The sequence below is a fragment of the Dasypus novemcinctus genome, chromosome Y, assembly GCF_030445035.2.
Source record: "Dasypus novemcinctus isolate mDasNov1 chromosome Y, mDasNov1.1.hap2, whole genome shotgun sequence".
Taxonomy (NCBI): domain Eukaryota; kingdom Metazoa; phylum Chordata; class Mammalia; order Cingulata; family Dasypodidae; genus Dasypus; species Dasypus novemcinctus.
Genome location: NC_092216.1, coordinates 12,183,831 through 12,210,479, shown reverse-complemented (window position 1 = coordinate 12,210,479; position 26,649 = coordinate 12,183,831). Strand labels below are relative to the sequence as shown.

The 26,649-nt window shown below is 36.7% G+C and overlaps 1 protein-coding gene and 1 pseudogene across 10 annotated transcripts in view; both read left to right on the top strand.

Annotated features, from left to right (window-relative positions):
- The window catches only part of LOC139438246 (lysine-specific demethylase 6A-like), a 62,259-nt pseudogene extending 57,323 nt beyond the window's left edge, over positions 1-4,936 (top strand).
- Positions 4,937-9,669: 4,733 nt separating this feature from the next.
- Positions 9,670-26,649, top strand: part of LOC139438393 (uncharacterized) — a 31,142-nt gene continuing 14,162 nt past the window's right edge. For 2 of the 10 annotated variants that reach the window (XM_071213530.1, XM_071213525.1), the window contains exons 1-2: positions 9,723-9,775; positions 21,460-21,903. The gene's annotated coding sequence lies outside the window, so the exon portion shown is untranslated. Of the gene's footprint in view, positions 10,373-21,459; positions 21,904-26,649 lie in introns of all 10 variants that reach the window. The other 8 variants (XM_071213531.1, XM_071213526.1, XM_071213523.1 and 5 more) reach the window with 7 other exon arrangements.

Below are 26,649 nucleotides of genomic sequence, written 5' to 3'. Positions count from 1 at the left end.
TAAAAGGGCATATGATTGCAGTAACATAATGTTTTATGCATATAATTTATACATAAGTTTTGTAATTTGCAAACATATTTAACTTAAGACTTGCATAAATTTTAACTTGATTAAATACACATGATTATATAGAAATAAAAATTAGTCTTAACAAGGTTTCTCCCTCATTTGTGTAACATTTCTATTTAGATGGATAAACCACTTCTACTTAATATTTGCAGATTATCACTTGTAATTAAGAAGAGAATTATCTGTGTGTTTCACACATGCAGGCATGTTTCCATTGTGTTTTTTTTTTCTCTCTTTTTTTTTTATAAATGTTAAATTTAAAAAATATGAGGTCCCAAATACCCCCCGCCCCCCTTACCCGACTCCTCCCACATCAACAGCATCTTAAATCATCGTGGCACATTCATGAATTTGGTGAATACACTTTGGGGCACTGCTGCACCACATGGATAGTGGTTTACATTGTAGTTTACACTCTCCCCCAGTCCACCCAGTGGGCCATGGCAGGACATACAATGTCCAGCATCTGTCCCTGCAGCACCACCCAGGACAACTCCAAGTCCTGAAAATGCCCCACATATGTCTTCTTCCCTCTCCCTACCCTCAGCAGCTACCATGGCCACTTTCTCCACATCAATGCTACAATTTCTTCTATTACTAATCACAATAGTTCCATAGTAGAATATCAGTAAGTCCACTCTAATCCATACTCTATTCCTCCAGCCTGTGGACCCTGGGATGGCTATTAAACAGAACTTCAGAATAGTATCATAGATTTAAAATTGCAGAAATGTTATTTCTTAAATGCTGGTCTTTATTGTTTTAAAATTCATCAAAAATTTATACCTGAAATGATTAAAACCTTTAAATTTATAATCTGCTACTCATTTATGTTTGGAAAATGAAAGTCTACTCTCAGTTCACATTTTTTATCTAGGTGATATAATTAAATTGAATATTGTGTTCTTTTCTGAGCAATACTTCCTGTGTCCTATAAAATCATAATAAAAGCTGTAATAATAAAAATGTAATTTTTGTGAGCGGTAGAGTGCCCATTTTTTTATGTTAATTGTTCATACTTTTAAATTCTTCATCTACATGATTATGTATTGTCAGAAAAGAATAATAAACAGCTATCAAAGATTAAGGTAAACTGTTTTACTATATTTGGAACAGATTGCAAAAAGATAAAGTTTATTTTATTATATTTTGAAGCAATCAACATTAAGTGTGAAAAAATTTACAGATATTTAGGAAGTATACATTTTTTATTTTTAAAAATTTATTCCCCGCCCCCATTCCCCTCTCCCCCCTGGTTGTTTGCTCTCGTGTCCATTCACTGTGTGTTCTTCTGTGTCCTCCTGCATTCTCGTCAGCACTGGTAATCTGTGTCTCTTTCTGTTACATCATCTTGGTATATCAGTTCTCCATGTGTGTGATGCCACTCCTGGGTGGGCTGCATTTTTTTCTTGTGGGGTGGCTTGATCCTGGGCGCACTCCTTGCATGTGGGGCTGCCCTACGTGGGGGACACCACTGCATGGCATAGCACTCCTGGAGTACAGCAGTGCTGCACATGGGCCACCTCCCCACATGGGTCAGGAGATCCTGGGGTGTAACTCTGGACCTCCCACATGACAGATGTTCTATCAGTTGAGCCATGTCTGCTTCCCAGAGGTACACATTTAAATCATCCTAAAAATTAAAGAAGGGGAGCAGATGTAGCTCAGAAATTAATGAAGGGGAGCAGATGAGCTTCCCATGTACAAGATCCGAGCTTTTATCCCCAGTACCTCCTAATAACAACAGCAACAAAAATTGGGGAGTGTATGTAGCTAAATGGTTGAGTGCCTGCTTCTCTTCTATGAGGTCCTGGGTTCAATCCCCAATACTTTCTTAAAAAAAAAATCAGTGAGAATGGCAAAATCAGAAATCTTAGAAGAGTATTCTACCACATGGGAGGTCCGCGGTTCAAGCCCCGGGCCTCCTTGACCCGTGTGGAGCTGGCCCAGGCGCAGTGCTGATGCGTGCAAGGAGTGCCCTGCCACGCAGGGGTGTCCCCCACGTGGGGGGGCCCCACGCGCAAGGAGTGCACCCATGGGGAGAGCCGCCCAGCGCAAAGGAGGGAGCAGCCTGCCGAGGAAAGGTGCCGCCCACACTTCCCGTGCCGCTGACGACAACAGAAGCGGACAAAGAAGCAAGACGCAGCAAATAGACACAGAGAACAGACAACCAGGGGGGAGGGGAATTAAATAAATAAAAATAAATCTTAAAAAAAAAAAAAAGCAAAGAAAAAGATACTGTATCTTTGACAATAGATAAATGATGAATAAAAGCTTGGGTGGAAAAGTACCCATTTCTTTTTATAATAGCTTTCAACTTTCCTCAGTATATTCAGAGTTGTACAACCCTCATCACCACAATGAATTTTAAAGCATTTTCATCACCTCAAAGGAAGCCTTGTGTCTTCCCATTTCCTCTCACCGCCAATGTCTGGCAACTGGTACTCTAATTTTTGTCTCTTTGGATTTGCCTATTTGGACAGGGCATGTAAATAGAATAATAAAATATATAACCTTTAATGACTATCCCCTTTTCACTTTATTGACTAATAATATTTTTAAGGTTCTACCATGTTTTAGAATGTATCATCACTTCATTTTTTTATTGCCAAAATTTGGATAATACTATATTTTGTCCTTTTGATACTGTGCATAATATTGCTATGAACATGAACAGGATTTACTGTGGGCATGTTTTCATTTCATTTGTTATATACCTAGGAATGGGGTTGTTGGGTCATAGAATAACTCTATGGTTAACATTTAGAGGAAATGTCAGAATATTTTTCAACATGGATGCACTGTTCTCCTTTCCCAGTGCCTGTGTAGGAGAGTTCCATTTCTTCCATGTATCAGGCAACACTTTCTAGTTCTATTTTTTGTCATAGCTCTTAGTGGGCATGATAGTGGTCTTTCTCATTGCAATTTTGGTTTGCATTTCTCCACTTCCTCAAGATGTGGAGCAGCTCATGTGCTTATCATAAGGCCCTTTGTTTATCTTTTAGAGAAATATTTATTCAGATGCTTTGCACATTGCTAAATTGTGTTACCTCTTTGTTGTTGAGTTATAGGAGTTCTTTATACATTCCAGATACAAGTACCATTTTAGATATTTAATTTGCAAATCTTTTCTTTCTTTCTGTGGTTTTCTTTTCACTTTCTTGTCAGCGTCCGTGAAAGCTCAAAATTCTAAGTTTTGATGAAGTTCAGTTTTGTGTTGTTTTTGTTTTTATGTGTATGACTGGACAGTTCTTAGAAACCATTACTTTATCCAAAGTAAAAAAAAAAACTTACTACTGCATTTTCTTCTAAGAATTTTTATAGTTTTAGCCCTTAAATAGAATTGTTCCATTTTGAGATAATTTTCCATGGTGTGCCATGTGTGGTCCAACTTTTTTCATCACGTAAAAGTGCAGTTGTCCCAGCTCTATTTATTGAAGATACTGTCCTTTCCATATTGCATGCTCTTATACCCTTTCAGAAAAATAACATCCATTTTTACCTACTTACTTAATTGATTTTATGTAGTACTTAATACAATGTAAATGTTTTAATATGTATAACATTGTCTCAAAAAAAATTAATCTTTGAAGAACTTTTTCTATATGCCCTTGCCATTGTTAGTGTAATTTACACGGGAAAGGCATAATAAAAAAGAGGATTATCTTCTAGAATTTGTAGCATGTATAAGCAATTTCCTCCTTTAAATAATATTTGTAGAGGGAAGCAAAGATTAATTTAGGTCTTAATCTCCAGAGTATTTTTTTACTTATGGCATAATCTTTTTTTCCCCCTTAATTATTTATATTTCTCACTTCTCATACTGTTGTTTCATTTTTCATATATTCTTAAAATTCACTTCATATCACTTTAAATAAAATTGATGTCACTTAGAAAACTTTTTGAAAGTAAATTTAGAATAGGTACATACTTCCCTCATAAATTATCCTACTTCCTGACATTATATTAATTTTGTGGTGGATGCAAAAGTTTTAGTAGTATGTTATTGAGCTTTGCATTTTCTTGTGACCATTAAATATATTTTCATATGAAATGAGCCTTTAGAAAATTAGTTTCTGAACAAAGACTACTCATGAAGAAATGAGCATTTATTTAGGTGAATTAGGAAAGGTATAAAATTCTAAGCAGGAATGTTTTTGCTTAAACTATAGGAAGAAAATGAGAAAAGAACATTACAAAGACTATTCAGATAATGAATCCACATTTTCAGATAAGTACGTAACTTTGGGATCCACATTGATTTCTGTTAAAAGGCATGAATTTAGTATTCTTTTTTTAAGGTCTGGGTAGAGGAAGATAGGACCATTTAAAACCATACAGTTTGGGACCAATAATGACCTTTCAGGTGATAAAAAGTAAATTTCACCAGGAGTATCTCCTTGAACTAGAGCAATAAGAATTATGGGACTGGAAATTGTCTCGTTTCATACTGTCATTTATTTCTAGTCATTATTATTTCAATTTATAAAGATTTACCAGAAAACTGTAGTAGTCTTAAATTATTTTAAGAGATTTTGCAATTAGACTTTTTCTTCTTTCTTATGAATTTAAAACCCCTCACTATATGTTAAGTATAAAATAAAATGTAAATAATTTCTTTCATTTACTACATTTGTTTTTAGTAAACTTTTTTACACTATCAATACTTGTTAGAAATTTTTCTTGGTAAAAATTCAGTAGTCCAGTACTTCATGAAACTGTAGTGGTAAAATATAGATTTAATTGCTTTTCTGATTGGAACATGAGATTTATGAGGCAATGACTACACTGTATCTCACAAATGTTTGCACCATGGTTTTACTTTTAATCTGCTCTTTTATTTCAGGTGGAGATTTCAGCTACATGAGCTGACCAAACTTCCTGCTTTTGTGTGGGTTGTATTAGCAGGAAATCTTCTAAGCCATGTGGGTCATACATACTAGGTATAAAAACAGTTAAACTATATATGAAAATTCTAGGGAATTGAACACCAGGTGATTTTTGAACTAACATATCTTGTACAATTGAAAAAATATAGTTTATCAAATATGAAATATGCAGGGAGAAAACAGAGTCTTTCCATTTAAAATGAATGAAGTTCTTGTATCCCAGTTATATTAGTTGCCATGAGTAAAAATGTTGAGTTAGTTTTGTAATTTAGCTTGGAGTGTTAACTTGATTTCCCAGTGTGCTTTTATTCTTTTCATATATAATGACCCAAAACAGAAGATTGTAAATTAGAAATGAGTGTGTCATTAGAGTACTGAGTGAATGAAGCCACTTATGACTGTTTATAAAACAGATCTTCATCCTGTTTATTGCAAGACGGTTGTTTTTCCAGAGGTTTTCCATCACAATTGAAATAATTTATTGTGTATAATCAAAATGTCATGACCAATACTTAAAATCTGTGATACACTTATATTTTGTTCTCTATTACATTATGTTTTGTTTTTCAAAAAATGTAATTTACAATTCCCTAATGTGTAAAGTAGCAAACTTGTTCTGTAAAGTCATATAGTAAATACCTTAAGTCTTATAAGGCAAGAGGTTGAATTGAGGACATTATGTAAGTCCTAGCATGTAAAACAAGAGAATAATTTAATTTCCATGAATTTGTGTTGGTAAGTGTAAAAATAAAATAGTTGCATGTAGTTTTTGTAGTAAAAGTTCTTTTACTTTGGACAACATGGGAAGCATACCAGGTGGCTTCATGTTACTTATAATTAAAAATGTCATGATACGATTTTGTGTTAGGTATTTTTTATATTAGTTCTAACTTGCCTAGTAATTTGTGGTTGAATTGATTAAGAAACATTATGAAGCATGCCACAAAATTTCAAAGGCCAATTAATGGACAGTGACGTGGTTAATTTTTGGCCTTCTCATTCAGAAAAACTAGATTCTTAGCCCTCAGCTCAGAAAATTGCAATAAAACATCACTGTTGCTGTGTGGTAGGGCAAGTCAGGGTATTAAGCTTTACATTTCTGATAAAAATTCATGGAACTAATGACTAAGTTCATAATAATGGCATATGATTTTTTTTTTTGCTAATGAATAATATGAATAACAAAAGCTTTATGAATGTTTCCATTAAGGTTTTTTCATCATCAGTTGTAAAATATTTTTAACACATTCCACTTGAGTTAATATTTTAAGATTTTTTTTCTCCAACTTCTTTGAAAATACTTTCCTAGAGTTGTTCCCTACAGACTATTCTTAGAGATTTGTGATGGTTAGGCTAATTTATCAACTTGGCCAGGTAATGGCACCCAGTTGATTGGTCAAGCAAGCACTGGGTTAATTGAAATACAAGAACATTTCATGGACTTTAATTACCCTTGAGTTGATTGCTTCTATGGCTGACTGCATCTATAATCAACTGAGGAGACTGCCTTCAGCAGTAACTTAAGTCTCATCCGAATAAGTTGAAGGCTTTAAAACCACAAGCAATTTCAGCATTCAGGGAGAGAATCAACATCTTTACTTCAAATAGTCAGCATCTCCTGGAGAACTCCTTGAGAAACTTCTTTGGAGTCCTGCTATGCAACCTTCTCTATGTAATTCAGACTTTGAGCAGCTCCATAGTTGCAGGAGACCATTTTATACAGTCTCATACGATATACAGATATCTCTTACCTGTCTGTTTTCCTAAAGAATTCTGACTAATACACTATGATATCAGGAGTGGTTCTTGAGAAACACAGTTTATAAAAAATGAGATTTCTCTGTTGGTTCTGGGTTTTTTGCAATTGGTTTTCTACTTTGATTAGATTTGAGGGCACTGATGACCCAGTTTTCAGTAATGAAGACGACTATGTCATGAGTTGGCAATAGAGATATGCAAAATATCACCACTGGATTCAACTACTGGCAAGGATCTGGGTTAGAGTGTTTTTAACACCTTAAAAGTGTTTTGTGACGGAAAAAAAAGAATGTTTGTGGAATTAAAACATTCAGTGAGGTTGACTGGCTGTTACTGAATATCCTGAATGCAGTTACAAAAGAAAGGGATGAATGGAAGGCTCCAAATTTGCAACTTAATCTCGACATGAATGATGGGAAAGTTTCTATATGAGCTCTGAAAGAAAATCTTGTGTCATGCAGCCTCAGACTTGAGATCTCTGAAAACCAGACTCATAATCTCATTGAGGAAATAGCAGAGTAACAATAGAAACTAGAAACTCCACCTTGCAGGGTGACTGCTGTTAAACCAAGGGTATTGATTTGAAAGGAATGGAATTCTGAGGATTTGGATGGAGACATATATAGACTGATGATGATAAACCTGTAATGGTCTGCCCTGAGGAGACCACCCCGTCTTCTTCCCACCCTGAAGAGATGACCACCCAACTTCAAGCCTGCCCTGAACAACAACCCAACATCTAGACTTCCGCAAGAGTCTGCCACCTAGCCCCACTTAAAGAGATTAATCCTGTCTCACAGATGAAAATGCAAATTAATGTCCTGAAGTAACTGGCTTGCAAAACACTTCTAACGTTTCTCCTTACCCTTCCTGCATCAACCTCCTTTTCCTCCCTTTGATATGGTTATGAATTCCAAAAATAGGTATTGGATTATATTTGTGATCTGGTCTGTACCTGGGCATGATTAAGTTATGATTAGGGCTTTGGTCCACATAAGTAGGGCATTGAGTCCCTTGGTGAGTTGGAACTCACAGATAAAAGTCATGGCAAAGGACAGAGTTGAGGGTTTTTTGATGGAGTTTTGATGTTGGAGTTTGATACCCAAGTCTTAAACTGGAGTCCCAGGAAGTTAGCACAGAGAGGAAAGAGAAGGAAGCCCTGGGAAAAGAGGACCTGAGCCAGGAGAAGAACACAGAGGAATAGAGAAAGCTTAGACACAGCAGAAACCCCAGGAAGAGAAACAGAGCCATTCACCTAATAGTTTACAGCTCACTTTGTGGGGACAAGAGAGGAGCTGAGCCCAGAGGAACCCAGGAAGCCTGAACCTCCACAGATGTCGGCAGCCATCTTGCTCCAACACATGAAAACAGACTTTGGTGAGGGAAGTAGCTTATGCTTTATGGCCTGGTAACTGTAAGCTCCTACCCCAAATAAATACCCTTTATAAAAACCAACAGATTTCTGGTATTTTGCATCTACATCCTTTTGGCTGACCAATACATTGCCTTTCTGCTATTACTAGACAGAAGTCACAACAAGCTCCTGAAGGTGAAATACAAAATATGACCCATGACAGTCATCAAAGTACTGGATCTATTGCAGCTTTGACTATATTTGCAGATACAGCCTCACGGAGCTCTTCTCCTAGACACCTGCAACAACCAGATGCTGCTCCCTCCTTAGAGGTGTGTTTCACCTCCCAAAATGTCACTTATAAATTACTTAATTATAATAATCTTAATACCTCCCTTTGTTCCCCTCATTTGTTGCTAATGTGTTTCTGTAACATGCTGAATCTTCCTCTCACTTTTTCAGTGAAGAAATGATCAATTCTTTATATAAAGTCCTCTCTGTTAAAATAAATAGGGAGGTATTTGCTTTCTGATTCAATTGGCTAATTCCTAATTGTGAGACTCCTCTCAAGAGTTTCCTTTTGATATACCATATGACACCCTCCCCCATCTCCCATTTCTCAGTGTACTCATTTTTAGAACTTACCGTGCTGAATTGTTTTGACTTCTCAGCATCTTACCTCAGGCAGGACTGGGTACACAAATTGTGGGGTCCAGTAAAAAACGAAAATTCAGGCACTCTGTTAAAAGGAAATTATTAACAATTGTATGGGGGGGTGGATGTGGCTCGGGTGATTAGGCTTGCCTTGGACTGGGAACCTCCTGAGGAAGGCAAGCTGGCCCACACTGCTGTGGAGAGCTGATGGCAGACAGCAGGGAAAAGAACAAGGGGGGGTGGGTGGAGAATAAATAAATAAATTTTTTTAATAAAACAAAAACAAAAAACAAAAAACTGTATGGCAGTGATAGCAGGGGATTAAGCCAAGGACCCTCTAAGCTAAGGCCCTGAGTGTCTGTACAGGTCACAAGCCCATGACTCTGTCCCTGATCCCAGAACAATAGCTGCGTAGGTCCGTGATCATCTCTCCTCTGGGTACTGACAAATCAGGCAACTTTGAACAAATGTGATGAGTAATTTAAAAAGAAAGAGTTAAAATAACACAGGGAAAAACGTGATTAACATGAGTTTTGGAAGGCTCACATAAGGTAACAGAAAATAGAAGGCTGTGGCACCCGTCTTAATCAAGATCTTAATAACATGAACTGGAAAGAACAAGGGAGAGTTAGCTGAGACTGCACAGAATAGTCAGTGACAGCGAGGGGAGTGTGGACAGAGCCTCCCTCCTCTGAGAAGACAAGTAACATCCTCAGAAGCGGATCCTCTCCCAACGCCGTTCTGGGCATGTATAGGAACCCGCCCTGGTGCAGGCGCTGTAGTTTCCTCAGTAACCGGAACGGCGCATTTCCGGTGGGAGATTGCATTCTCTAAATACCACTTAGGCTACCCGAATCTACCACCCTTCCAGTAAGCACCTGCCCTCTGGGTCCTACAAGGAAATCTCGCGAGACCCTTTCGACAGTCCCTAGCGGCGCCATCTTTGTTCAGGGCAAGCGCCAGGGTCGAACTGGGTCATTGAAGGGGGCGGTTCCCTTGCCGAGGTGTAGCGGAGGCTGGAGCCCCGAGTCGCAGACTGGCTTGTGAGGGGGTACGCACCCAAGGCAGAGCGGGAGAAAGGGCGCGGGGCGGCATATGCCGGATTGGGTCCCCTAGCTGTGTGCCTCTGCAGAGAGTGGGTTCGGGTGGGGAAACGCTGCCCGCCGGGGTCCGGGCGTGGTGGCTGCGTGGGACCCGGAGCTGCGGCCGCTTTGTAAGGACAGGTTTGGAGTCCTGTCACCTGAGCAGGCCGGGGCGTGGGGGTTAGGGAAAGCCGCCCCGGGGAGGTCCAGGTGACTCCCACACCCCGGGTGGGGCGGTGTGTGTGCGCGTGTGTGCGGGTGTCCCGGGCTCTGTTCCGCCTAGGACAGCAAACTCCCGGGACTATGATGCTGTAGCATGTTTGCGCGGAGCCTAGTGCGTGGACGCCTGCCCCAGACGCCGCAGAAGGCGAGGAAAGAGGGAGGATGTGCAATTGGGGAGGGCACTTAGGTTTCGTCTTCCGGACTATATGGAAAGGTGGCTTGGGTAATCTTTCAACACCAGCAAAGTGCTGGGGAATGGGGCCTAGTAGACCGAAGCTGAATGAAGTTCTAATGAATGCTACAGCATGGATGAACCCTGGAGACATCATGCTGAGTGAAATAAGGTATAGACACAGTAGGACAAATGTATGATTCCATTTATGTGAAATACGTAAATATGCAAATTTATAGAGACAAAAAGTAGATTAGACATTACATAAGTGGGATGAGAGGAGAGTTAATGCATAATAGGTGCAGGGTTTCTGTCTGGGGTGATGGAAAAGTTTAAATATTTGATGATGATATCATAACATTACAAATGTAACTAATATCCCTTGTATATTTAAAAGTGGTTGAGATTTGAGTTTTTAGGTAGTATATATGTTACACAATTAAAAAGATGCTGAGTGGATGGAGGAGACAATGATAATTAAAAGTAATTGGGGTCGCGGACTTGGCCCAGTGGTTGGGGCGTCCGTCTACTACATGAAAGGTCCGCGGTTCAAACCCTGGGCCTCCTTGACCCGTGTGGAGCTGGCCCATGCGCAGTGCTGATGCGCACAAGGAGTGCCCTGCCACACAGGGGTGCCCTCGCGTAGGGGTGCCCCACGGGCAAGTAGTGCGCCCTGTAAGGAGAGCCGCCCAGCGCAAAATAAAGTGCAGCCTACTTAAGAATGTTGACACCCACATAGAGAGCTGACACAACAGATGACGCAACAAAAAAAGAAACAGATTCCTTGCGGCTGACAACAACAGAAGTGGACAAGAAGACGCAGTAAATAGACGCAGAGAACAAATAAGGGGGTTGGGGGAGGGGAGGGAAAGAAATAAATAAATCTTAAAAAAAAAAGTAATTGGATCTGCAAGTGGATGTGGCACCCGCCTAACACATGGAAGTCCTGGGTTTTGGTCCTGGTGCCTCCTAAAGAAGACAAGCAGACCCCAAACCCACCACAAGGAGCTAGATGCTGCATCCATTGCAGTAAGCAGATGATTAAATGAGCAGATTCTGTAGGCCAGGAGATGCTGCAGTGAGAGAGAGAGAGAAATACATGAAATGTATCTGGAAACATGTATTACATGAGTGTGATGCTACTCTTAAATGTTTGGAAAATAGAATGTTGTAATAAATGTGACAAAGTTCAAAGGTTGGGAATCTGGGTGTCTGGATAGAGGTTATATCAATGAGCCTTTCTTTTGTGCATTGTTCAGGGGAGTGTCTTTTACAGTTTACAAGCATCCTATAAAGATAGAGATACTTGCATCTCATTCTTTAAAATGAGTGATTCAAATATTCAAAGCAGTTTGAATATCTAGTGAATGGTCACTGCAGGAAATATTATGGGGTTGTATGATCCACATGTTTTCCTCCTTTTAAAATTTGGGAAATACAGATTAAGAACTGGACTGGTTACTTGATCTTTGATATTCCCACTTGAGAGAATGTGGGAAACAAAGGCATGTTGTTTCCATGGAAGCAAGTTACTTCCTTGACCACTGAGTCATGCTGTCTCCATAGCTATACATGCAGGTCGTAAATCTAGCAAGGGGATGTGTAGACTGAGGTGGAACGAGGACTTCGTAGAACAGGACAACCTGGGCAACAAGATTTATGGGTATGCTTTCTCAACAATATAATAGAACATTGAAATTTTGTACTTTGAATTATAATCGTAGATTTTGATCCATTGTGTTACACAGGTTGAGGTAATGGGAATAGTTAGCTAGGATAGTTGCTGGTTCTCACGATTGCTTGGGGTATATAAAGAATCCCCTGAGATTAATAAATGTGTTTGATGAGCTTGAGGCTCCAATGCTCTCAGATCCCCTGATCCCAATCTCTCTTTGTCTTTCATTCCCGATACCTTTCTGGTCCACGACTCCGACAATAAATGATGCATAATTATTGCTTCTGGGTATGCCTTATATATATGAGTGATTAACTTGACTAATGCCAGTGATTTTGGGGGTCACTTTTTTCCACTCAACTGTATCCCCAAACTGTGCCATCTTAGTATTTCTGCTAATGCATCACATTTAGCTGAGAGCCTAGCTAGGGAGTTCTGGCTAATGATAAGGCACTAACTTCTTTGAAAAGAAAGGATTGTACAATACCATTTTGTTTGTCTAGATATTTCATTTATACTTTGTTGTTTCCTTTAGTCATATTTCAAATTCAAGTCTTTTTGAAGTTTCAAAACACAAATATATGCAAGGCAAACAGGACAAATGAGTTTTGTGGTTAAGCCTTATTTCTTAAAAGATTTTATTATTTCAGACATCAAAATTATTACTTTGCTTTAGAAAGTATTGTTAAAAGCTTTAGGTAAGCATAAGTTTAAATAGTATTTCTAAAAAAATACAAGATACAAAATCAAACTATTTTGTATTTGAATCTAGCTCCTTCTCTCCATCTCCTTCTGCTCATTCTCCTCCTTTCCCTCTTTTTCCTTTTCCTCCTCTTCTACTTTTGCTCCTTCTTTTAGCACTGAAGTATGCTTGAGGTTTTAATTTTTTTAATTTTTTATTTTTTTCAATTTATTGAAATATATCACTCATATATAACATACAGAAACAATAAGTGTATAATAGTTGTGAAGTTACAAACCAAACATATATGACATCAAACATATAACATCTCATCCTACCACCAATAACTTGCATTGTTTTTAATCTTTTTAAACTAATGATTAGAGTATTGTCAAAATATTACTACTAAACAAAGCAGTTTTCCCCTAATCAATCCGATTGTTATTATCTTTATATCATTTATATATGAACATACATAAAAAATTAAGAGTATACTGAAAGTTGTGAACTTACAAAGCAAACATGCATAACATCATACAGGGGTCCCATACATCAGCCCTCCACCAACACCTTGCATTGTCATGAGACGTGTGTTACAAAGTATGAAAGAACACTGTCAAAATCTTACTACTAATCATTGTCCTTATCTTATTTGGTGTGTTTTTCCCCAACCCACCCTAGTATTATTTTTTAAATATATTGTTTTATGACAGGAGTGGTAAACTTCTAAAACAATCATGCACATGTGCAGAATTCCCAAACATCCCTCCATCAACACACCACAATGTGGTATATCATTTGATACAGATAAAATAATATCATCTGATTGTTACCATGTCCATAGTGTACATTTGGCTCATATTTTCCGTACTGACTCAGTGTTGAGGTTTTAATTTTTAAAGATTTCTTTTTTTCATTTCTCCCCCAACTGCATTGTTTGTGCTCACTGTCTGCTCTCTGGATCTCTTCCTTTTGTGCTCCTCTAATTTTTAGGTGCACCAGGAACTAAACCAGGGACCTCCCGTGAGGGAGGGAAGCACCCAATCACTTTAGCCATTTCTGCTCTCTGCTTGTTGTGTCTCTCATTGTGTATCCTTGCTGTATCTCATCATTTAGTCATCTCATTGCATCATCTTGTTATGTCAGCTCACAGCACCAGTCTGATGCATCAACTCTGTCTAGTTCATCATCTTTAGGACACCCTGGGACCAAACCCAGGGCCTCCATATAGTAGGCCGGTGTCCAACTGCTTGAGCCACATCCACTTCCCTGTGTTTGTTTTAAAACCATTCATTGGCTGTGTTACATCAGAAAATTCTCTGGCTAAGTTGAGTTTGTCAGTTTTCCAACTTTGGAATTGCATATATTAATTTTAAGTTATTTAAATTAATGTTATTAAAATTAAGTGACTAAGTTATTGGAAGAACATTGGTATTGGAAGGACTGCTAACATCCATTCTCTAAGAGAAACTCCATCATCTTTTGCTCAGGTATGGCACAAAGCAGTCCACACCTTGATACTGAGATTTTTCATGATCTCCAGCAGTGTTTCCTAGAGATTCCAGAGGATGTGGTGTGATGATGCATAGTATTGGTAGATTATCTAGTTATATTAGTAATAGTGATTTATAGTGTTCCTTATAAGTGGCTTTCTTTTTTGATGTCTAGAAATCAGGTAAATTCTTATATGGGGAAAACATGCAGAGAAATTTGGGGGTAGATTTTGTAGTCAGTCCCCAAATTCTTAGAGTTGGATTTTGAATCTCAAACATTATAATATAGATGTTTCAAGTCAGCTTTGTTTTTAAAATCTGTGCATTTTCTGTTAGTTTTTTGTTGTTGCTGTCCTTCTACTTATCAAACATTTTAAAGAAGTATAAGATCTAAAATAAAGTTTAATCACATTCCATTTGTCTTATTATTTCTATATTAGCCAAAGGGGTGCTGATGGAAAGCACCAGAACTCTGTTGGCTTTTATAAAGGGTATTTATTTGGGGTGGAAGCTTACAGTCATGAGGCCCTAAAGAGTCCAACTCAAGTTTACTTCCTTTTCCAAGGTCTATTGCCATGCATTGAAGCAAGATGGCATGGGACATCTGTGAGGGTTCAGCCTTTCTCTTCTTAAAGCACCATGGGCCCAGCTTCTTCTTATCTCAGTTGTAGGCTGGAGAGTTCATAGATTTCTGGGCTCACCTGCTTTGTTCTCTTCACAAGGTCAGTTGTAAACTGTCAGGTGAATGGCTCATCTCTTGTCCCACGAATGAAGGATCATAGCTGACAAGTTCTCTCTTCTATGTCTATGGAGCTCTCTTTGTTCTGTGTATCTTCTTGTGTGTGTCTTGACTGAATGTCCATTTCTATAGCCCACAAAGGGGGCGGGGACTGAACCTTGACCAACCCCTAATGACCTTGTTAAATCAAAGCCCTAATTTTAACATAATCAAGTAAACATAAAAACCTTTGAATTTAATACAGTCAAGGGGTATCACACCCAGAGGAACAGACCAGTTTGCAAACATCTTTTTTTAGAATTCATAAATAATATCAAACTGCCAAACCTTCCACTGAAATAATTCATCTCGAAAATGTAATATAACCATCCACTAAAGAAAGGGGCAACCGAGGAACAGGTTTAACTCTCCCTTTATTGAAGTCCTTCATAGAATTTTGGAAACAGTATTTCTACCCTGCCCACTGATTTTCCTCATATACATAGTAAGAATATAGCCTAAATCTATATTTAGGTGAGGTTAACCTATAGTAGGGATTCATGGAATAATGGTGGTAACAAAGGTGCTTCCCTTGTTTGCAAGCCCTTCTACTAGGTTGAAACCTTTGCACTTAAGATTTTTGTGTTAGCCTGCTTCTTTTTCCTAGACTGAATCTACTTTAGCTCCATTTTGTCTCTATAAGAGCAAAGGTAGCTTCCATTGGAGTGAGACCAAGAAAGAGTGGGATTCTTAGTTAAACTACTATCTTATCAATTATCTCCTTATCTATCTTGGGACCCCACTGTGCTCTGCTATTGTGTGTTTTTATTATTTAGCTCTTCATTGCATGCCCAGAGTCTTCTCTCAACTAGAGGACTGGAACTTGAAATTTAACTCAGTGAACATTTGTTGAAACTTGCTATATGAAATACAGTAAAAAAGAAAAAACACCTATTGTGTTGTTTTTCTTCTTTTTTTTCTTACCAACAATTGGCTCTGGATAGCTTGTTTCCAGAAAAGTATATACTATTAAGTACTTTACATTTAATACTCAAGTCTAAGGCCTCTCTCTGGGTTGTTTCTCAAATCAGGATCATTTTTAAGACTCTGAATCTCTTTCTTTTTTTTTTTTTTTTTCACTTTTTTTTTTATTGACTTTGTAATAATATTACATTAAAAATATATATGTGAGGTCCCATTCAACCCCACCCCCCCACCCCCCTCTCCCCCCCAACAACACTCATTCCCATCATCATGACTGAACTCTTTGTCCAACTAAACAATTTGATTTCTTTAAATTTCTTCATAAATTCTTTATATGTTTTATTTATTTATTTATTTATTTATTTATTTATTTATTTATTTATTTATATTTTTCATTTATTTTATTTCATCCATGCCATGCCGTGCTATGCCACTCCATTCCCAGGGCTGGAGATTAAACCCAGGACCTCATATGTGAGAAGATGGCTCTCAAGCACTGAGTCACATCAGCTTCCCTTTGTTGTTGTTTTTGTTTGTTTCGTTTGTTGTTTGGTTTTTGTTTTTTCAGGAGGCACTGGAAACAGAATGTGGAACCTCCTTTGTGGGATGTGGGAGTTCAATTGCTTGAGCCACATCTACTCCCCTTATCCACTTTTAAAATTGATGGATAGTTAGTTGTACAGTCTTTCCCTTGTAAATTTAGCAGTCAGTTATAGCACTAAAATCTATTCTGATTCTATTCTTTTTATACCACTGATAGTACTTAAATAGCTTACATTTTTAGTTAAATTTTTTTGATAGGAAAATATATGTTATAACAAGTTGAAAAGGCTGACAGATTTAAACTTTGCCTTATTGGATACTAATAAGCCATTCAATTCAGTGTAGAAAACATTAAATATAGGACTGTTGGTCAATATCTTACATAGTAATACCTTCAAAATATAGTTTTCAAATGAAACTCTCAAATTTAATATTTCCTTACCAATTTTGATTTCCTTTGGATATCTGTCAGAGACACTTTCTAGTTGACAAACAAGTGAATCCTTTGAACCAAATTTTCACTTAATACCCACCGTTTCCCCTTTATTAGCATGCTTTTTAAATGGGATGGAAAAAGCCATATTCTTGATTTATGGTACTCCTTCTTAAATTTTAACAAGTATGTTTTCCTACTCAGAAAGTGTTGTAAAAGTTGTGTAAATTTTATTTCCCAAGTTTTATATGAGGAAAGTATAGAAATTATTTATGAAGTTGTGACAAAGTTAATTCTTTAGCTTTCATAGAACATATTTTACAAAATTCTGCTTGACTTATTTACTTTCTCAAATATAGCAATTTACTCTTACCCTAATATCCACTCCCTTGAAATCACTGTTTTAATGAAAGATCACTGGGCTTCACTAAGTTTAGTGCTTATCGTTAAGCCATGTAACTTTCCAGATTTGTCTTTCCTCATCTCTAAATTTGAAATGAGTTGGAATTGTTGATCTCAAAGGCACTCCAGTGCTTACTGTAATGAATGTTGTGTTTTAATTTTATCTGACTTGATTCTTTCCTAGTCAATGCTGAATATTTTCTTTAATCCTTATCTAAAATATAGTGTAATAGATAGGTAATATGTAATGTTTGTTTTTGGATATATAGGAGTAACAGGAAAAGACATGATAGTAGAAAAACTTAAGTAAATTATTATAAAGACAAATAATATACATTTAAAAATAATTCACAATTCTGTGTTTTAGTGGAAAACTTATAAGGCCTCTAGATTTTTAAAAAGAGAATTAGTCTGAATTTTGTTGTATGGAATTATGAAATTTTATATTTGTTTAATAGTACTTATAATATTTCTGTGGATATGTAAAAAATTCAAAACAATAAATGTTTTTGAAAGTATACTAAGATACTTTTTAGTGGAAAAAATGTTTGAATATTGGGAGTACAAAAGACTTCTATTAGAATAATAAAGATCAATTTTTTGGCTACATTGTAAGACCATACTTCCAATATAGACTTGTTTTTTGCTGATTTTTCCTTTAGCACAAATCTATCATAAGGTTGCTGTATTAGTCAGGGTTCTCTAGGGAAACAGCACTAATAAGGGATACCTGTAAATAGTATGAGATTTTATAAAATTATCTCATGGCACCCTGGGTTTCAAAGGTCCAAATTCTGTAGGGCCGGCCACAAACCAGGGACTGGGATGAAGGTCCATGATGGTTCCCAGGGCACACTGTCTGAAGTAGAGATGGGAATTCTCTCTCCAAATGCTGAAATGACTTCCCTGTTTAAGGCCTTCCGCTGATTGGTGGATGACAATCTCCTTAGATGATTGTAGATATAATCAGCCACCTATGCCATCAATTCACTGATTACTAAAGTCCATAAAGTGTCCACCATTACCTGTCCAAGTTGACACATTAGCCTAATGATCACAAGTGCATGCAGTTAAAATTATGTTGGGATAAATGTTTTCTAAGAAGTATATGTTGCTTTAGAATTTTGATTGTTTTGACTTTTTAGGGGTTTCATTTTAATGCTTTGCTCTTTTGTGATTTCAGTATCTTTTGGAACCTTAATAGTAAATTCCACGTTTGCCAATTTTAAATATAAAGGATGTATGAGAATGCCTACAACTGAAAGCAGTAGAATTGCATCCATCATCCATGTGGAAAATAAGCCCCCTCTTGATGTAGATGTGGAGTGGACACAACCATTCCAAGGTCCACAGGATGGAGGAATAGAGTATGGATTAGAGTGGACTTACTGATATTCTATTCATGAACTATTGTGATTAGTAATTGAAGAAAATATGGCATTGGTGTAGAGAAATTGGCCATTGTGGCTGCTGGGGCTAGGGGGTAGGAGGAAGAGATGTGATGTGGGGGCATTTTCAGGACTTGGAGTTGTCCTGGGTGGTGCTGCAGGGACAGTTACCAGACATTGTATATCCTCCCATAGCCCACTGGGTGGAATGTGGGAGAGTGTGGGCTATAGTGTGGACCATTGACCATGAGGTGCAGCGGTGCTCAGAGATGTATTCGCCAAGTGCAATGAATGTCTCATGATGATGAAGGAGGTTGTTGTTATGGGGGGAAGAGTGGGGTGAAGGAGGTGGGGGGCATATGGGGACCTCATATTCTTTGAATGTAACATTAAAAAAATAAAGACAAAAAAATAAGGGATGTATGTTACTTATGCAATGTAACAGTTACCACAAATCATAGATTACTACATTAATTCTTGAGATGTAGCAAGTGTAAAATGAGTCTGACATTTGGAGTGAGAAAACTTGGGATTGAGAAACCATGTCCATGTGCCTATTTTTATATTTCTGTTGCAGCATCAAAGTTCTAGAAGTGTGAGCTAAGTGTTTGTAAAATAATGTGAATCCTTTTGGACCTCCTTTTTAAAATTAAGGTCTCTAAAGCATAATACAATATTTGCTGTGTGACAACTAAATCTGCATAACTCTCACACAAGGCATTTTGTCAGTGTTTCTTCTACAGATTTTGTCTCCAGAATAATAACAATCTTGATGACTTTTGCCATTCCCTTTCCCAGGAGTAGCAAATGCCTGTATATAGAGTACTGTAGCCCAGATGACTCTGGAGATGGGGCTTAACTTAGTGGTAGTCAGTCATTTGTACATAGCTCAAGTGAAGGATATATTAATGCATAGCCTTCTGCAGGTAAGCAACTGATACATTTAGTTTAGGAACTGTCCTCATCCCCAACTATTTTGGCTGCTAGTCTCGAAGTCAATCATTTTTTTAAAAAACGAACGAATAGGACAAATTGCAGTTGCTTCTCTTCCACAGCCACCTCAACAGCCATCTTCCATGCAAACAAGAATGAGTCCTTCTGCTATGAAAGTGTCTTTACCACCACTGGCAACAATTCCTGCATATATGCATATACCTAGTGTGGAGTACATCCAATTACTGTTACAGTATCTCCAAACCACCCCACTGTACAGACTGTTGGAAGGGATTTACAAATTATTCCACAAATTCCAAACAATATGCATATGTCTCCTGGTTCTGTTGATATTAGACAGATATCCCAGAGCTCCTTAGAAAGACATACTGCTCAGAGTATGATATGGTGGCCTTCGACACAGGGCCCAGTTCCTAATTGTGGTCAGTATCCTTTACCTTTTTATCAATATCAGCAGAATTATCAATTTCTCAGTATTCTCCCAAACAACACCTCCATCTCCTTATCAGTCACCACCTCCTTCTCAGTGTCCTCATCCTTCAGCTCTCCACAGCATCTGGTGCAACCTTCCCAGTTGGACCACCCAAGTTCCCATGTTTTTATGCCAACTGGTCCTTCAATTACTCTATCCCATCCATATCAACAAGGACTGCCTAGCTATCAGAAACAGAGAAATCAACCAGTAGCCTATCTCCCATACCCAGCATCTAGCTTATCAAAACAAGTCCATCAAGAAGATAGAAATCACAATTGAGCCCTCTCAGAGAACTGGGAGAGCAATTACTAGGATAACCCATCAGTTATCAACCATTTTCACGAAATCAGCTCCCATGGTAAACAGCTATCATAGCACTTTCAGGTTCTCTTTCAAGAGGAGTATCTAGTCAACCAAAACCTCCTTTTAGTGTTAATCCTTTGTACACTATGTATGCAAAGCCAACTGGACCTCCATCTGTTCCGTCACCATCTCCTTGGGTAAAACCAGGGTCAACTACAGTTTTTAAAATTACTGTAGGCCAAACCATGGCTCAAAATTTCTTAAATTAAGTGGATCAAGAAGAGCATTCTGCATAACAGAACCTGTTCAGCCCATTTCAGTAACACCACGCTCTGGGGAAGAAAAGGGAAATGATAAATATCAGAGGAGTTCTAGTGCTGGATCTAAGGACTATACCTATACACAAGGTAAAATTTAGCTGTTTAATGAAACTCAACCTTTGTTTTGAGGTGGCAATTTCCTATTCAAAATAAAGTAATTTAAATTAGCTATTTAGTTTTCAGTCAGTGTTCAGGTTATTAAAAACTGAATAATAGTGTTGCTATTAAGAATAAGGTTAATGCTTCCAAGTCATCTGCAGAAACATCTATACAGTCATCTACATTTTACTTTTGAAAATGTCAACAAGAAAAGATCAAAAAATACTTAAGAAAAATGAGGAAAAATTAGGCTAAATATATATTTTCAAAAGTATGGATTACAGAAAAGGAAAATGTAGATACTTAGAGGGAAGATTAATATTCATCGAGATGAAAGAATGTGGATCTTTTTGAGTAATTATACTTATAAATCATATATTTGTAAGGAGTAGAATTAATGATGAAGAACATTGTTAGATTAGTTAATAATAGGCCTAACCAAATATACAGAAGAGTTTATTTTTGAAAAGTCTGTTCAGATTCTTAAAAGATATCTGATAATTTGTTTCAAAATTTAAGAAGAAACTATTATTGTAATTCAATTGTGGCTGGTATTGAGTCTATTTAAAATACATGTAGCTTTAGCTAAAGAGAATATTGGAAACTATGTTTGTCAGAACAAGATGGATGTATATGTCATAAATTTTTTTTTTTTTTTTTTTTTGAGGTACCGGCCATAGAACCTGGGATCTCTTATGTAGGAGGCTGGTGCTCAACCACTGAGACACATAGGCTTCCCTGAGTTGTTTTTTTCATTTGTTTTCCTTGTTGTTTGTTTTTGTTTTCTCAGGAGGCACCGGAAACTGAACCTGGAACTCCCATGTGGAAGCCAGAGGCTCAACTGCTTGAGCCACATTCTCTTCCATGATACCATTTTGGTAGCAGTTGTAAGAGCTAAATGAAAGCAGAAGTAGAAGCAGAGTAGCATTAGAAAGTCATGGGAGTGAATACCAAGTAAAGTTGGAGACAGTGGATATATAATGAGTATTTTAAACATTAATATTATACATAGAAATTCCCAGGTTACTTGTTCATTGTAATTCTTTGAAATGACATTATGTATAATACTGTAGCTTTGGTGTTACATCAGCAAGCAAGAATGGAGAGGTTAACAAAGCAATTGAAACTTGAGAAAAAGGAACTAGAACTGTTGAAGGCAGAAGTTAATGGTATGGAGCATGACCTGCTGCAGAGAAGGCTCAGAAGTGTCATCTGTAACAATGCAATCCCAGAGGTAAGTGACTTTTGGGATATGTTGGGGAGTGAGCTGTCTGGGCTATGTATATATGTCTTAGGATATGCTCCTGGCATAGTGCTCGAAAACAATGGCCTTAAAGGACTTTTACCTTTATGGGCTCTTGTCAAGATAAATTGCTTTATTTTCACTTGTGTGAATTCTAGTGGCTCATCAGCTTTTGCAGATACTATCATGAAGGTACAGCATTCCACTTAATATAAATTGCTTTCAATCAAAATAGAAATGAAAACTGAACCTTGGCCTAATAGTTTGTTATTCTCTTTAAATTCATCTATTCTAGGTATATTTTGTATATTTAGTCAACATTTATAACTTACTCTTCTAAGTACTTTGATGCAAATGAGTTAGAAATAGACTCGTATGAATTTGGAGAAGTATTAACCATAGACAAATTTTAAGACTGGTCAGTTTTCTTAACTGTTTAGTAGTTATAGAAACTAGATTATAGTATTGGGAAGTAGGGGTATTAAGGGGAATTAATCTGATGAAAAAACTAGGACAATATATATTTTTTCTTTAGATTTTAATTGTGGTGTATATCTTTATATATACAACATAAAATTTTTGTCTTAACCATTTTTAAGTATGTAATTCATTAGTATTAATTATCTTCACAATGTTGTACTGCCATCACCACCAAAATTTTTTACCACCCCAACATAAACTATACCCAATTAGCATTAATTTCCCCATTCTCCCTTCTTTAAGGGTTCTGGCAACCTAAACTTTACTTTCTGCCTCTGAATTTGCTTATTCCTGCAATTTCATATACATGGAATCATACAGTATTTAGCCTTTTCTGTCTGATTTATTTCATTTAGCATAATGTTTATGAGAATCATCCACTTTGTAGCATGTATCAGAATGTCATTCTTTTTATGGCTAAACACTATACCATTCGTTGTGTGTATATATATCAAGTTTTGTTTTATCTAATCTTCTCTTAGATGAGTGTTTGGGTTGTTCCTACTTTGTGGCTATTGTAAATTTTGCTACTCTGAATGATAATAGACAGGTAATTATTTCAGTCACCGTTTTCGCTTCTTTTGAGTATCTGCCTAGGTGTAGTATTGGTGGGTCATAAGTAAAATCTATGTTAAAACTTATAGAGGAACGATCAAACTGTTTTCCACAACTGTGCTATTTTACATTTAATGTTGAACCCTCCAGTGCTTGATGGTTCCAGTTCCTCCACATCCTGTTCAAAACTTTTGAATTTTTAAAAAAATAACTATGCCTTAGTTTAAAATTGGCATCTTTTTGTTTTAATTGTTTTTCTAGTGACTAATGATGTTGAGTATCTTTTCATCTGCTTATTGGCTATTTGTATACATTGTTTGAAGAAATGTCTATTCAAGTCCTTTGCCCATATTTTACTAGGTTATCTTTTTTTCATTGAGTTTGAAGGTGTTCTTTATATATTCTGCATTTTAAATCCTTATCAGATATGTGATTTCCAAATATTTTCTTTTATGTAGGTTGTCCTTTCACCTTCTTAATAGTGTCCTTTAATGCACAAATTTTATAATTTTAAGTCCAATTAATCTTTCTTTTATTATTGATATGCTTGGTTTCATATCATCCAAGATCATGAACATTATTCCCCCAGGATTTCTCCTATGAGGTTATAGGTTTAACTCTTTTATTTGTACCATTGGCAAACAATTTTTATTTTAACATTGTTGTAAGTTTTGATTTTAGGAAATGGAGACCCCCAACTTTGTTCTTTTTCAAGATAATTTTGGTTATCTTTGACCCTTGCAATTCCATATGAATTTGAGGACTGGCTTACCCATTTCTGTAAAAAAAAGATGCAGGAATTTTGATATGGATTAAATAGAATCTGTAGAGTGTCTAGGGAGAAATATCATTTTACCAATATTAACTTTTCAAATTCATGAACACAGGATGCCTTGCCATTTATTTAGGTCGTCTTTAATGTCCTTAATTTTGGTTTTCTTTAATTATGTATTTTTCAGTGCACAGGACTTTTACCTTCTTGATTAAATTTATATCCCTTGAGTTTTCTTTTAAGATTTATTTAATTTATTTATTTTTCACCCCAGTCTCCCTTGTCTTTTGCACTTGCTGTGTCTGTTGCACTTCTTTGGGTGGCACTGAGAACTGAACCCAGGACCTCCATGTGATAGGTGGGCACCCAACAGCTTGAGCCATATCTGCATCCCATCTACGTATTTTATTTTTTTACAAGCAATTGGTAGATGGAATTTTTTTCTTAATTTCTATTACAAATTGTTAATTGCTGGTGTATGGAAACACAAATGATTTTTATGTGTTAATTCGTACCTTGCAACTTTGCTGAATTCATTTATTTTTTTATTTTATATATTTTTTTTAAGGTTTATTTAATTCCCCCCTCCCCCCAGTTGTCTGTTCTCTGTCTATTTGCTGCGTCTTGTTTCTTTGTCCGCTTCTGTTGTTGTTAGCAGCACGGGAAGTGTGGGTGGCGCCATTCCTGGGCAGGCTGCACTTTTTTTCGCGCTCGGCGGCTCTCCTTACAGGGTGCACTCCTTGCGCATGGGGCTCCCCTACGCGGGGGACACTCCTGCGTGGCACGGCACTCCTTGCACGCATCAGCACTGTGCATGGGCCAGCTCCACACGGGTCAAGGAGGCCCGGGGTTTGCACCGCGGACCTCCCATGTGGTAGACGGACGCCCTAACCACTGGGCCAAGTCTGTTTCCCTGAATTCATTTATTAGTGCTAGTAGCTTTCTGGAAGATTCTTTAGAAATTTTTGATGTGCAAGATTATGTCATCTGCAAATAAAGAAAATGTTACCACTTTCAAATTAGGATTTTTTTTATTGTTGTTGTCTAATTGTTTTGGCTAGAACTTCCAGTGTAATATTGAATACTAGTGGTGAAAGCAAGCATATTTGCCTTGTTCCTGATCTTAAGGGAAAAACTTTTAGTCGTGACCATTGAGTATGAAATGAACTGAGATTTTTTAATAAATGCTATCTTTCACACTGAGAAAGTTCTCTTCTATTCCAGGTTTTCTAAGGTTTTGTTGTTGTTTATATTTTTTCAATCATGAAAGGATGCAGAATTTTACCAACTCCTCTTGCTTGTCGACTGAGAGGTCCTGTTTTCTTACATTCTGTAATGTGGTATATTACACTTATTTTTTTTGTTGTTGAAATACTCTTGCATTCTTTGGATAAATCCACTTAGTCATGGTGTATAATCCTCTTAATATGCTGTTGGATTTTGTTTCTACTATTTTTTTTGAGGCTTTTTCCATCTGTATTTCTAAGGGATAGGATATTTAATTTTCTTTCCCATAGTGTCTTTATCTGGCTTTAGTAGTAGGATAATGTAGGTCTCATAGAGTGACCTAAGAAGTTTTCTTTCCTCTTCATTCTTTGGGAGAGTGAGAAGGATTGTATTAATTCTTTTTAAAATGTTTGGTGAAATACCCTAGTGTAACCACCCAGTTCTAGACTTTGTTTGTTGGGAGGCTTTGATGACTGCATCAGTCTCTTTATTTTCTATTAGTATGCTTAAGTTTTTCTATTTCTTCTTGAATTAGTTTATGTAATCTATGTGATTATAGGTATTTGTCCACACAGTTATTCATAGCATTCTGTTATAATCTTTTAATTTCTGTCAGGTTGGTAGTAATGTCCTTCCTTTCATATTTGAGTTTTAGTTATGTGTGCTTTCTCTCCTTTTTTGTCAGTCTAGCTGAAAGTTTGTTACTTTGACTGGTCTATTCAAAGAACCAACTTTCAGCTTCATCGAATCTCTCTATTGGTTTTCTATTCTGTTTTTGTTTTATCTTTACTTATTATTTCTATTCTTCTGCTAAGTTTGGGTGTCAGTTGCTCTTCTTTGGGTTCAATTTCCTCAAGATATGAAATTGGAAAATTGATTTGACATCTTTCTTCTTTATAATGTAGAAGTTTACATCTATCACGTTCCTCTAAACACTGCTTTTCTTACCTTCCTTAAATTTTGGTGTGTTATGTTTTCATATTCTTTTGTCTCTAATAATTTTCTGAGTTCCCTTATGATTTCTTTTTTGACTATTTGGATTTTTAAGAGTGTGTTGTTAATATCCACATATTTGAATTTTCCAATTTTCCTTCTGTTATTGATCTCTAACTTCCTTTCATTATAGTCAGTGAGATACTTCATATGATTATAATGTTCTTAAATTTAGTAAGACTTGATTTGGGGTACCTAAAGAATGAGTCATGTGCACTTTAAGGGAATGTATATTCCACTGTTGTTGGGAGATGTTATTGTAAGTTATGAATTGAAATCTCCAGCTATTAGTATACAACTATTTTTTCTTTCAGTTCTGTCATTATTATCTTCATATAGTTTGTGCCTCTGTTGCCAGAAGCATGTTATGATTATATCTTCTGAATGAATTGATCTTATCGATATATATATCCTGCTTTGTCTCATTTAACAACTTTTGAATTAAGGTCTATTTTGGCTGATCGTAGTAAAACCACCTCAGCTCTCTTTTGGTTATTATTGAATGGAATTTTTTTGCATCCATTCACTCTCAACCAAAGTGTGTCTTTAGAGTTAAATTTCTTCCATGTCTATATGATTTGGTAATTCTTTTTATGACTGAATAATATTCCATTATAGTATACCACAATTAGTTTATCTATTCATCTATTAAAAGCCATTTTTGTTGTTTCTAATTTTTGGCAGTTAGTTTGCTAGCACTGAAATGCATA